This window comes from Merops nubicus, unplaced genomic scaffold (assembly GCF_000691845.1).
Source record: "Merops nubicus isolate BGI_N331 unplaced genomic scaffold, ASM69184v1 scaffold2589, whole genome shotgun sequence".
Taxonomy (NCBI): Eukaryota; Metazoa; Chordata; class Aves; order Coraciiformes; family Meropidae; genus Merops; species Merops nubicus.
In genome coordinates, this window is record NW_008628852.1 from 13,872 (window position 1) to 27,261 (window position 13,390).

The following is a 13,390-nucleotide window of genomic DNA, read 5'->3' on the forward strand; positions in this document are numbered from 1 at the left end:
CTGCTGAGTGCATCATTTTTGTTGGGCCTGGTCACTGGCAGAACATAGGATGAGAAGAAATAAGCTTAAGTTGTGTCAAGGGAGGTTTAGATTGGACGTGAGGAAGAATTTCTTGATTGCAAGAGTGGTGAGGCCTTGGCCCAGGCTGCCCAGGGGGGTGGGTGGTGGTGTCACCATCCTTGGAGGGGTTTGAAGACTGTGTGCATGTGGCACATGGTTTACTGGCCATGGTAGTGTTGGGTTGATGGTTGGACTTGATGAGAGGTCTTATCCAACATTGATGGTTATATCTGTGAGGTCAAGGTTCTCTGGTGACATCACCTGCCTCTCCTGGTGGTGCTTATCCTGTGTCCTGGACAGTATGGCTTATTGTCTTCTGCTGAGATGTAGTGTCTCCTGCTAACAGGATGGGCTAGGTGTCCTGTTAAAGGTGTGTGACAGGGTGTCACTCAGCACTGGGGGTTATAGAGAGGAAAACACCTTTTTTTGGGACCATCTTGAAGGATAGTGACTTTTTTTCCTTTGTAATAAGGGCAAGATCTCAATAAGGTCCTAAATTCGTGGTCTGTATGATTTAAGTGCAGGATTCATCTCCGTAGCCAAATATTTCAGCCTTTTTAAGAGTGATTTTTGGTGCTGAACTCCAGATACCTCAGTAATTAGGCAGTATTGGGAGGTATAAATGAAGGGGAATTTCAATTGTGTTAAATGCAAGTCCCCTCCTCCTCCTTTTGTAGGAAGAAAGTCTTAGTTTCTTTCTCTTTTTTTTTTTTCTCCATTTGCTTCGCATCTTGTCTTAATTATATATTTTTTTCTGAAGTTTTTAACCAATTTTCCAAAGTTCTAATGGGGCCTTTTACCTCCAAGAGCTTCGTCCCTCCCCTGGGAGGCCTGTTTGTTCCTGGTGGAGGATTGAGAGAAGAGAGAAGGCTGCAGTGTGTGGATGTTGCAGCTGAGCAGCCTTTCCAGCTGGGAAGCTGGGAGCTGTGACTGCAACTTTTTGACAGAAGAGCTGAACAGAATGTGTCAGCTTGTCTTCTCAGAAAAGTAGAAACGATGGCAGTAGCTGGGAATCAAAATGAAAGAAACGAGCCTCTGAAGAATCTCAAGTGGCTTTTTAAGGACCTTTATTGCTCCCTAGTGTTTTCAGTTCAGGTTCCCCCAGGAATAAATGAATTTTGGAATATTCAGCAAGATTCCCATTCTTTTATATGTGAGCCCATGTGTTTAAAGCAGCTCTGGTGCTAGAGAGGCTGAAAATCTGTAAGCCTCTTTATTAAAAAACCTAAGCCCAGCCACCAGCACTCTGCAAGTTGTGTTGAGACATTGTTCTGTCAAATTAGGATGCAGAGTAATTAAGAGCTGGCTTACCAGCAGTGATGCACAGACACAGTGGCTCATGGAGGGCCAAAGGTTGGAGACTTGTTGGCTTGGTTGCTGCTGGTGAACACTTGAGTAGGACAAGCCTTGGGTAGTGCCCATATGTGCTACACTAGTGCTCTGTTTGGGTGGCAGTAGCTGTCAGTCTGGAGCTACCTAGTACCTGCCACAGTGTCCTTAAAAATATCTATTATGCCCAGTTTTTGTTGTCTGATGAACTTCAGTGCGTGTGGAGAGGACAGGAAGGTGCAAATGTGTATGTGAGTGGTAGCAGGGAGCCACTTGGTGATTTCTTGGTGCTGTAAAAGAGTTTTGGACCTGGTGGTGACAGAGGAAATAAGTTCAGGTTGCCCTTGTGTTGTGAAGACATCTCTTCCAGGTTGCCTTCTCTTGGCTAGGCTGGCTGGCTGCTTGGCAGAGGTTTGGCATTGCCTGGCACCAGCCATGCTCTGCTCACTGATGAGGGGAAACTGCTGGAATCAGAGGGGCAGGTTTGAGCTGGGCTGCCCTGGTCCTTACCCACTCAGGACAAGCTGATCTTTCTTCTTTCCAGAGATGAGGGGGAAAAAGCAGTTACCATGCTTCAGGAGAGCTGCTTTCTTTTAATTCTGATTAATCAGATCCAGGCTCTACCAGTGAACAAGCCCCACGTGTGAGACCCACTCTGCTGAACTTCCACCCTGCAATTTGCAGCCATTAGCTGCTGCTAAATTGGCAGAGTGACTGGAGCCAAATATACCTGCTTGGCAATTCTATCTGCTGGGTTGGTGTTGGTGGCCAACTAGGCCAAGGAGACTTGAAATTAGAATTAACCCTTAATGGCAAGATGCTGAAACCACTCTTTCATTAGTGTATTCACCAGGGCCCTTGAGAAACTGTTGTGGCCAGGCTCAGATGCTGCTGCTTCCCTAGAATTTGGGAAAAAGGTTGGCTTATCTAGGAACTTGGTGGATCCTACATTTCAGTTTGGGTCTGGTGTAGATCCAAATATATCCTGATAAGCACTTGGAGAATAAAATCTTTATCAGTGACTTTATCATGTCTTCTGCCTGGGCATTTGAGTTGTCTGGGTTACTGAGATAATATGGATATTTTTTTGAAGAAAACATCCACAAAATACCTGATATCTTGTCTGGTTCCTTCCAGTCCCCATCTGTGGGACTTTGTAGATGATTCCCCAGCTCCTCTGTTTGTTCCAAAGCCTTCCCAGCATTTTCCAGTTTGATGCTCTCTGTCTGGATGTGTCTTTGCCCTGGCTGCTTCAGGAAGTTCCCTTTGTAGCAGCCATGAATATGATGGATGCCAGCAGGAACGTGGAGCTTCCAGAGTTTGTTTAACCAGCAAAATGATGAGTGGGGTTATAGCAAGGTTGTAGAGATCTCCTGAGTTTTGATTTGGCTCAGTGGAAGGATATCTGATCAAAAAAAATGTTGAATGAAGCCTTAAAAAGCAAGAGTGGTTTTGTAGTCAACTAGAAAACTTATTAATTTGAGTTAACTTGGAGTTTGTCTTGGGATTGAGCCATCAGAGTAAAACACATTAACGTTTGGAAGCTGCAAGTGGCTGAATTAAGACACCCAAAATATTTGGATGAGGGACTGGAGTATATAAATGCTTATTCTTCCTTAACTAGAGTGTCCTGGGAAGCTTCTCTCTGAGACTTTTTGTCTAATGGGCACTTTGAGTTGGGTGGCATCATTTCATTGCTTTTTTTTTCCTTTTTCCAAGGGCAGGATAGACTTCTACAAAGCAGGTGCTGCTTCTCTTTATTGGAAATTCAGAGGATTTTAGGAGAGAGAGGAAATGGAATTGGGAGGAATCAAAGAAGAAACACAAAATGGGAAAAAGAAGAAAGCTGGTAGAGCACAGCCTAATCATTGGACTGTTCCTTGTGTGCTCCAGTGAAAATAATAAGCCTCTCTCTCCAATATAATCCCTGCCCTGTGTTTTCCTAACAGCACGTTTCCCATGGACAAAATACAAATGCCATTTATTTTCCTGTTATTGATTTGCTTACAGAGAGCAGCAGCAATCTAATCCTTGCAGCAAATCCTCAATCACTTCATCTTCTGTGTAAATTTTTATCATTACTGAATAAAGCACATCAAAGAGCTCAGTTTGAATGGGAGAAAATCATGCTTTAGGGAGGTGGTTCTAAAAGCTGTTATTTTTCACTTGAAGTGATTATTTTCTAGGTCTCTGGTAGTGATTATGGGAAATTCCCTGCTCCAATAAATAACCACTTGTATACATCTGTCATGCCTAAGCCCTGTCTTCTGCCCCCATTTAACTCTGAGGCTTGCTTAGTGGAGAACGTGTGACCAGAGCTGCAGGAAGAGGGCAAATGCACACCACCTTTTGCAAAATAAACCTCTCAGCTCTGAAGTGATGGCAGAATCTCTTCCAGTGGACCTAGGGAGTGACATCTGAAGAGGCTTGTGTCCTGTGATGCTGCAGTGTTGAGTTAGACCAGTATATATTGTCCCATCTTCACTGGCCATGTGCTGTCCCTAGCACCTAGTTGCTCTCCTCTCCTCAAACTGGTGCTTTTCTTTGACTCTGATTGTTTTCTGCTAATTCTTCTCCTAATTTTAACTGTTGCTCAAACGTATTGTTTGGAAAAACATTCTTGTTCCTCTTCCAGATTTTTTTTTTAGGAGCCTCAGGAGGGAGATTTTTGGTCTTGTTTTCTGTTCTTAGGGCAAGACTTCAAAGCAGGAGCTGAGCTGCCTGCCCAGGGTAGGGAAGTCTGCAGATCTCTCTGGTGCTGTCTAGATTAAAATCATGGTTCTCTGTCATCAATCTCCTCACACTTGGAAATGAGCTCAGTGCTGTTGAGTGAGAGGTTATGAGTTTTCTCCTTATTGTTGATGTTTTGTTTTGTTACCCTGGCCTGCATCCTGGCCTCTCTTGGACTTGACCCCTCTGTGGAGCCTCACATCCCTGCTGTATCTTGCAGCCTCTTTCCAAGGTGTGGCCTTTCCATGGAGTTGCCCAGCCTGAGTTCTCCCCTTGTTCCCAACCCCCCAGTTTCCTTTCCCCTCCTGCTGCGTTGTACCAACACGCACTCGGATCCTAAACACACAAATTCCTCTGCTGATATCATCAAGGGGATATCATGATCAAACTTCATCTTGTTTTGCTTTCTCCACCCTGCCTACACCTTGAGCTTGCTCTCAGAGCCCTGCGTGTTCTATCTAGCACAGCTCTCAACTGGTTATTCACTGGGGAGATATCAGAGTGGGACACCAGCCTCCACCACCCCCAAGCTTGCTGAGACCCAGCGTGGTGTGTCTGGTTCTGACATGCAGCTCTCCTCCCTCCTTTTGAAGGACAAGCAACTTTAGCAGACTAAGGGATGTTTATTGGAGTGGAAAATGGCAGGAGGGTTTTGGGTTGAGGTTATCTGGGAGAAAAGGCTACAATCTTTGTCTTGCTCTTTGATGTACTCTAGGTGGTCCTGCTCTGGCAGGGGGGTTGGACTAGATGATCTTTTGAGGTCCCTTCCAACCCCTGTGATTCTGTGATTCTGTGATTCTGTGATTCTGTGATTCTGTGATTCTGTGATTCTGTGATTCTGTGATTCTGTGATTCTGTGATTCTGTGATTCTGTGATTCTGTGATTCTTTCTCTCTGTGATGCGGTTATTCTGTGATTCTGTGATTCTGTGATGCGGTTATTCTGTGATTCTGTGATTCTGTGATGCGGTTATTCTGTGATTCTGTGATTCTGTGATGCGGTTATTCTGTGATTCTGTGATTCTGTGATGCGGTTATTCTGTGATTCTGTGATTCTGTGATGCGGCTGATTCTCTGATTCTCTGATTCTCTGATTCTCTGATTCTCTGATTCACTTAGGGGTGTGTTTCCAGAGCAGCATGAGGTGGCTGGGCTGCCCCTCCTTCCAGGGCTTGGTGGGTGGATTCAGATGGTGCTGAGAGCTAAAGGCTTTTAGGTGAACTTCTTTAAAGCTCACTGCTTACCTGTGGTGGAGTTAATGCAACTGGGAAGGCAGGAATTTATAGCTGAGGTTGGAGAAAGATGGAGCTCTTAGTTCTGGGTTAGGTAGGCTCAAGCTGTTGAGGAGCTGCACCTTTAATCACAAGTGCATAGAGAAGAGCAGCCATGGTTAGTTTGACATAGTGCTTGTGCCACTCAACAATATCATTCCATACAGCCTTTGTGTTTGGAAACCAAGGGCTCTGGAGATGTGGAGATGGTTTTTTCCTCACTGGGTGGAACATTCCTCTGTCTACCAGTGAACAATTCCTTTTTAGAGCTTTTTTTTCCTGTGATGTGCAGCTCTTGCCTAAACTGTTCATTTGCAGAGGTTGCTGCTGTGTGATCAGTGTGGTAGGACAGAAGACTGCAGAAATACTAAACACTCTTAGAAGTGTTGAGTGACTACTTGTGAGAGAAGAGGCAAGATGATACCTCCTAACCACTTCTCCCCTCCTGACTTCCCCCTCCACATTTCTGTACTGCTGCATATTTGGACATTTTTGTATGCTGAGATGTAGAGAGGTGTCCAGTGTCAGCTACCAGTTCCAGAGGACTTCTCTGCTTTTTATGCTTTAAAGCACCCTTTAAAACATCATTGTATGGCACAGAAGAGCAGCTTGAAGTAGCACTTACATGTGGGGAAATAAAACTTAGTAAATTCAGTTGTTTTCTGCAGGAAGCTTCTTACATTGGGTGTAAGACCTAAAAGAATCTGCCCAGTTAGTGAGGCTGAAGATCCCAGTGTTTGCACAGCTAACCATCATCTCTCAAGTCCCCTGAGTACAGGTAATTCAGGACATAATTTGAAGCCAGAAAATGTGGTTAACAGCAGCTTTTTATGACCCCTTGCATCTGCCTAGTGCAAAAAAAAAAAGCCCTTGCAGAAACAAGTCTCTCAGAGCAATTAAAAACCTTTGATCTCTGAAAGTAAATTTTCAGATTCTGTGACTGGGAAACTTAAACTTAATTGTGCTAGGCAGGTTTTTATTGACACAGAGGATGGTGTGAGGAAGTTTAAACCCAGCCTCTTCCATTTGGCAGAAAAACAAACCAAGAAACCCTCCAATGTGCTCATTGGTAAATGGAATTTCTGTTCATCTCTTCTATTGTTGCAGTTTTCTTTAAATTTGATTTATTGTGGACATTGACTTTAGTTCTGGACCTGCAGCTTGCTAGCTGTTGGTTGAATAAATGTGATTTTTTTCACCAGGTTCTCCCAAATGCATGTACCTGAACTGAACTGTTGGGATTTGTGTCCTCCACCCACGCTGCCAATCCCCAAATTTCCCTCCAGACTTCATCATTCTTTGTCCCTTTTCTTGCTGCTCTCATAATTTACTTGAATGAAACATTCCTTCATCTCAGCATTCATTTTGCACAACGTTTACTGTCCAGTTCTTCCATTTGTCTTCACTGGTTTACACAAGCTGATGATTTATCCTGGGCGATGGTGTCGGAAGTATCCTGTTGCCAAGGAGAATGTTGGACAAAGAGGGCTGTGTTTGCTGGGAGAAGAAGTAGCTAAAACCTGGGCAAAACAGCAGAAAGGAGCCAAGTACAGATCTGCATGCAGCAGTTGGGATTCATGCCCCATGAATATTTAAAGGCTGGGTTGATGGGTGATTTATTTGGCCCCGCGTCGTTGAGCGAGTTGTAAAATTTCATGGTTTTCTGTGTTTTGCAGGAAGAATGTGATTGTCTCAGCAGCTTGTGGAATAAAGGGAAATTTGTATTGAATCCCTAAGAAAGGTCCTTCAATAAACTCCAACTTAGTAGTAGTAGCAGCACTTCTCCCACCTTCAAGGTGTTTATCTGTCGATACGAGACTATTTATTTCCTTTCCTCCCTATCAAAAGGCCATTCAAGATTAGTGCTCAGACTTCCTCCTGTTGAACAAAGAAGATAAGATTCAGCTTGGAAATCTTATCAGCAGGTGGATGTTGGCCATGAGTACATGTCTCTTACCCTGTCTTATCAGCAGAGTAAGCAGCGAGATGAGACTGGAGGAAGAGTTTCAGCATGAGGAGATGTTGTAGACAGAGGAATGTAAACATCTCTCTGGCAGTGATGGGTATCATTTAACTTCCCAATCAGCTCCTACTACTTGCCCTAAGAAGAGTTGATTTGGTTCCTGCAGTGGGTCAGACCAGCAGCCAGAGCTGCTGTTGCAACAGTCCAGCTTCTTTAGAAAGTGTTTCAGGTATTTCCATTTTAAGTAAATTTCCATTTTAAGTAAATTTTACCATTTCAAGTAAATTTTCCATTCTTTTCCATTACTTTTAAAAGCTGTGAAAATCAAGTATTTTTTCTGATCTTCCAAAATGATGGCAGGTAATCATTTGAGGTCTACAAATCCAAGGTATTTCTGCAATCACATGTGGGAGGGAGTTTGAGATTTGATATTGATGGATGAGAAACAGGACTGAGATTAGCTACTCTCTATTTATTCTCTTCACATCTTTAGAGAATAATTTGGGCTGTGTTTTCAGGGTGACTGATACCAGCTGACCAGATAGTGCACATTTGATGCAGACAGCTTCTCTCTTCAGCTTGGTGAGATGCAGCAGTGTTGCCTGAGAGGACAGGTGACACTCCATTGATCTTAAAGATTACCAAGGCAAAGTTAGGCCTCTTTTTTTCCTTTTTTTTTTTTTAACTCCAAGCTTTTGAGGTAACTGTCAGACTAATCTGAGGTTCTTCAGTGTGAGCTTCTTGTACTTTATTGCTGCTGCCATAAAAGACAATTAAAAATGTTTCTATGAATACATTAAGAGCCGAAGGAGGACTCAAGAGAATCTCCACCCTCTGTTGGCTGTGAGGGGAGACAGAGTGACCAAGGATGAGGAGAAGCCTGAGGTATTGCATGCTGCCTTTGCCTCAGGCTTTAGTAAGACTCAGGTTATGGAGCAGCTTATCTTGAGTGCCATCATGAGGCACATCCAACCAGGTCAGCAGGCCCACTCAGTGTGGGTTTGTGAAAAGCAGTCCTGCTTGACTGACCTGATCTTCTCCTGTGACAGGGTGACCCACTTAAAGGGATGAGGGGAAAAAACTGTGGATGTTGTCTGCCTGGACTTCAGTAAAAGCTATGACAGGCTTTCCCACAGCCTTCTCCTGGAGAAACTGGCTGCTGTGGCTTAGATGGGTGTATGCTTTGCTGGGTCAAAAGTTGGGTGGATGGCCAGGGCCAAAGAATGGAGGTGAATGGAGTTAAAGCCAGTTGCAAGTGATGTCCCCCAGATCTGTTTCATATCTTTATCAGTGATCTGGATGATGGGATGGAGGGCACTGTCAGTAAGTTTGCACGTGCCAGCAAAGTTGAGTGGGAGTGTTGATCTGTGTGAGGGTAGGAAAGCTCTGCAGAGCAATCTGGTCAGGCTGGATTGATTGGCTGAGGTCAGTTGGATGAGGTTTAACAAGCCCAAGTGCTGGGTCCTGCACTTGGGTCACACCAACCCCAGGCAACACTCCAGGCTTGGGGAGGAGTGGCTGGAAAGTGCCTGGTGGAAAAGGACCTGGGGGTGTTGGTGGACTGACTGAACATGAGCCAGCAGTGGGACCAGGTGGCCAAGAAGACCACCAGCATCCTGGCTTGTATTGGCACTAGTGTGGCCAGCAGGAGGAGGGAAGTGATCATCCCCTGTGTTTGCCATTGGTGAGACTGCATCTTGAAAACTGGGTTCAGTTTTGGCCCTCTCAATCCAGGAAGGACGTTGAGGGGCTGGAGCGTGTCGCCTCTCAATTCAAGAAGGACATTGAGGGGCAGGAGCGTGTCCAATGAAGGGCAATGAACTGGTGAAGGGTGTAGAGCACAAGCCTTGTGAGGAGTAGCTGAGGGAACAGGAGTGGTTTAGCCTGCAGAAGGGGAGGCTCAGGGGATTCCACCTTGCTGTCTACAACTAAAGTGATAAGGAGATTGTAGTGAGGTGGCATTGCTCTCTTCCCTCGGGTAACAAGTGATAGGACAACAGGAGATGGCCTCAAGTTGTGCCAGGGGATATTTAGGTTGGATATGATAAAAAAAATTCTTCACAGAAAGGGTTGTCAAGCATTGGACCAGGTTGTCCTGGGAAGTGGCTGAGTCCTCATCCCTGGAGGTATTTAGAAGACCTGTAGATGGACTTGGTAGTGTTAGGTTAATGCTTGGACTTCATGATCTTAAAGGGTGTCTTCCAACCAAAATGATTCTATGATACTTTTATTCATGTGACACTAATAGGCCCAATTTTATCATAAGAGTGCTGCAGAAAAGTGTAGTGTTAAGATCATGAAGTCCAAACATTAACCTAAAGGGTGTCTTCCAACCAAAATGAGTCTATGATACTTTTATTCATGTGACACTAATAGGCCCAATTTTATCATAAGAGTGCTGCAGAAAAGTCTTTCCTCAGAGTTTGGGAGGGTGAGCAAAGCAAGATAAAATACTCTCCTCTTAGATGCTAAACCCATTACCCTTTCTGTCCTCTGTGGAGCTCTGTGGTTTGGGGTGATCTGGGAGGTGACTTAGTGTTGCCCTTTGTAGGGTGGCTGAAACATCTGGAAAAGGATTCTGTACAACAAGTGCCTCCTGCTGAGACCTGGAAAGGCCAAAGGGTCCTCTTCACCTGCTGGGGTTTGGAGCAGAGCTGAGAAATGGCTCAGGGTAGTTTCAGGGGAGGAACAGCACTGTGCTCAAGGAGTTCTGCTCTGGAGGCTGCAAGCCACATGTCAGTGGTTGTCACTCTCTGCCATTGGAAAACCAGAGTGGTCTGTGAATAACTGTGCTCACTGAAGTCTGAAACATGAACCTAGAATCACAGGCTGGCTTAGGTTGGAAGGGACCCTAGAGATCATCTGATCCAACCTCCCTGCCAGGAGGGAGACCAGCTTCTCCTGGTGCAGCAGCAGATGAAAAGAACCCCCCAAAGCCTGCTGGTCTCTTCATGTTCTTTGCTACCTGGGTGTTCCTTGTGTAAATTGAAGACCCTCTAGACTTACCTTCTGATTCTCTCCCCATTCTGCTTGCCAAGACACACCAGTGTGTGCCTGACTAAGCTGTGTGGAAGCTCAGGTGATGCAGAACCTGGCTGTGGAGCTCATGTGGAGACAGAATTGGTCAGCTTTACTCTGTCAGGGTAGGGTCCCTCTGGGCGGAGTGGGGATCTCTGTGGTGGGGAGAGATGTTTCCATTCCAGAGGATGTTCATTATTGGAGGGTTCTGTGTACGTATGTGCCCAAATTCATTGCACAGGAATGGTTTTTATCTTGCTTGGAATCCCTGTGGGGAGAGGAACTGGAAGGGAGTCTGGGACAAACAAAACAATCCTCAACTTGGAGTATTGATCTTGCTTTAGGGGTTGGGTGGATGAGTCAATCTGAGTTGGTCTTCTGCTGTAAGTATTTTGGGGGGATTAAGGGCAAGCAGGATGGGGAAACTGTTCAGTAAAGGTAACAGGTTGCTATGTGGCCATTATAGTCAAAAGGAAGAAGTTGGGGGTCAGGTACTGATGACCTCTTTTGCCATGAGTATCCAGGAGTCTCCATTAACCAAAATGAGGGAGAAATGTAGCCATGTGATGACTCTGTTGCCTTGAGAAGGATCATCAATTTAATTCACCAGGGGATAAAAAGGGCTCGACTCCATCATTCCTTTGTTTTTGTCCAGAGCAGCATATGCAATTTTTGGAGTTGAATGATTAAATTCATAAGTGAATGATTAAATTCATAAGTAAATGAATGTGGCACATTCATTTCATTCTTCTTCACATCTGATTTTTCTTGGGTACAGCTGTTAGGAGCCAAACAAGAATATTTGTATCAGTTGGCAAGTAATTTTTTAGTGTTTTAAGTAAGTGTTTGGCTAAAGCAGAGAGTGGGATCATAAAGTCTAAGTCCTTGCCCAAGATCTGTTAGAGGTCTTCTGTGCTGTTGTGTCTTTTAGCTTTTACTTTATGTGAAGACACAAATCATGTCCTCAGGGTGGTGTTAGAGCAATATATCCCTCAAAGGTCTTATGAAGGAGACAGATGTACCTCTGCTGCCTCTGTGAGGGAGCAAGCTGGTTGGGTAGCTGTAGTTTGGAGAAGAGCAGTCTATAAACTCCACTTGGCCATCTTGCTGGGTAGGGAATGCTTCTCTTTGGAGGTCCAGGTTGGAGCTGTGTCCAGCCCGTGCTGTTCATGGCCCAGAGCCTGCAGACCTAGGTGGGTGTATTTTTGGTGCGTGCTCGAGCAGCTGCACCGGAGACAAGCAAACGTGGGGGCTCCAGTGAAATAAATGCCCAGGCCCCCAAATATAGCAACCAGCCACGAGGGCTGGAGGATTAAAGTAAGCCTGTTCACCACACCTCGCTTCCTCCACGTGCTGTTGCAGGGAAAAAGGAAATGGGTGTTTATTAGGGCATGATTGAGGAGTTTATATTTAATTCAGGTGGCCGAAGTGCAGCCACCTACTACAGGGAACGTGCCAGTTGCTCAAACACTGGAGCATATTTAGGAGGAGATTTTGTATTCTGTGCATGGCGTGTGTTTTACAGTGGCAATCTTCTTTTAATTGCTCTCAAGTTCACTAAAAGCAGCTTTTGCTGTGAGGGATTAATGGGCGAGGGATGAGCATCCGACCGTAGTCTCCTCCCCCTGCCACTGGAGTTCTTCTGTCTTAAATTGAAAGAAGCTATCCTTTAGTGCTCTAAAAAGGGTTTTCCCCATGACTTTGGCTTGCCTCAGTAATCTTGAGTCTTTAATTGGAAGCCACCACAGGAGTTTTTTCTCTTTTTGACTAGGCCTGATTAATTTTAAATGCTACGTATCAAATCTCTGGCATCATGGCTCACAGCTGGAAAAGTGAAGGAGGGGAAGTTGAACCTAAGCAGTGAGCATTTCTTGGACTTATCACTAATTTACCTGCTGCTTCACTCAGGGAACATTTTTGGATGCCTGTCTTGCAGTGGGGCTGTCAATCTGCCTGTACAAATAACCCTCATAACTTCTAGCATTGCATAAGCCATGTAATCATGGGGCAGTTTAAATGAGGATAGGGTTTAAAACTGTTGAGAGGGATTTAAGTTGTCAGAGCATCACTGGCAGGTGTCCTTTACTTGTGACAGATGGCTTAGATGTTGTTGGAGGCTTCACAGCAGAGCAAGACAGAACTTGTCTTATCTCTGCTTTCCAAAGCCAGCCTGGGATGCTTGTCTGCTGTTCAGGAAAGGCACCTTTGGAAAGCTAACTCAAACTGAAGGGCTGGAAGTATTGGGGATTGATGGGATATGCTTATGAAGATGCAGATACAAACAACTTTTTGAGTCATCCCAAAGGTGTTTGCTGAAGAGATGGAAAGTAAACTTAGTCCTCATCAGTGTACTTCCCTCCTCTGGTTGGTGTGCTGTTAATGGGCAATCATTTATGCCCCTACATACTTGAACTGAGCATGGGACCTTCCTCTTAAAAACTAGTGTCCTGTGTTCATTTTAGCAGTGGGTGAAGAGGTTGAGTGATTTTGTTGCCACAGACTCTTTGGGTGGCTGCAGGAGCCCTGACTTGGATGTCCTCTCAGAAGCAAATACCAGCTCTGCCTTTCCTCTCATTGCCATGAGTGTTAAGCCCACTCTACCTTAGTTCCACTGGTGTTGTCTTGCTGACAACATAGCTTCTGTTGCCAGTGAAGTTTATCCATGCTTATGTTAAACTGAAATTTATAGGCAAAGCACAATTCTTCCTGCTCAGCTTTTGAATCCCTCTTCTGGCGCATCGTCTGCGCTCCTAGAGATCTATAAAGTAGGTGTGGAGTGAGTCAGAGGCTTCATGTCAACATAAAGAAGTATGATAAGGACATCTGTCCTTGGCAGCTAAATTTACAGAAGCAGCTGGACCTGGGATGTAAGCTTTTGTAAATAGTTTTGCAGTCTCTGAGGAATCCAATCTTTTAATATCCTACTGGTCACTTAGCACGGCGTATTTCCTTCTAAGATAGAGGAGGAAGGTTAAAAAGTGCTACCTCTTGCTTTTCTTTAGTTGGGATGTTTTGCTGGT

At 44.8% G+C, this 13,390-nt stretch overlaps 1 protein-coding gene across 1 annotated transcript in view; it reads left to right on the plus strand.

Moving 5' to 3' along the window:
* LOC103779158 (low-density lipoprotein receptor class A domain-containing protein 3-like) overlaps positions 1-13,390 on the plus strand; it is a gene marked incomplete at both ends in the record, with an annotated part of 35,562 nt that overhangs the window by 805 nt on the left and 21,367 nt on the right. The window lies entirely within an intron of this gene.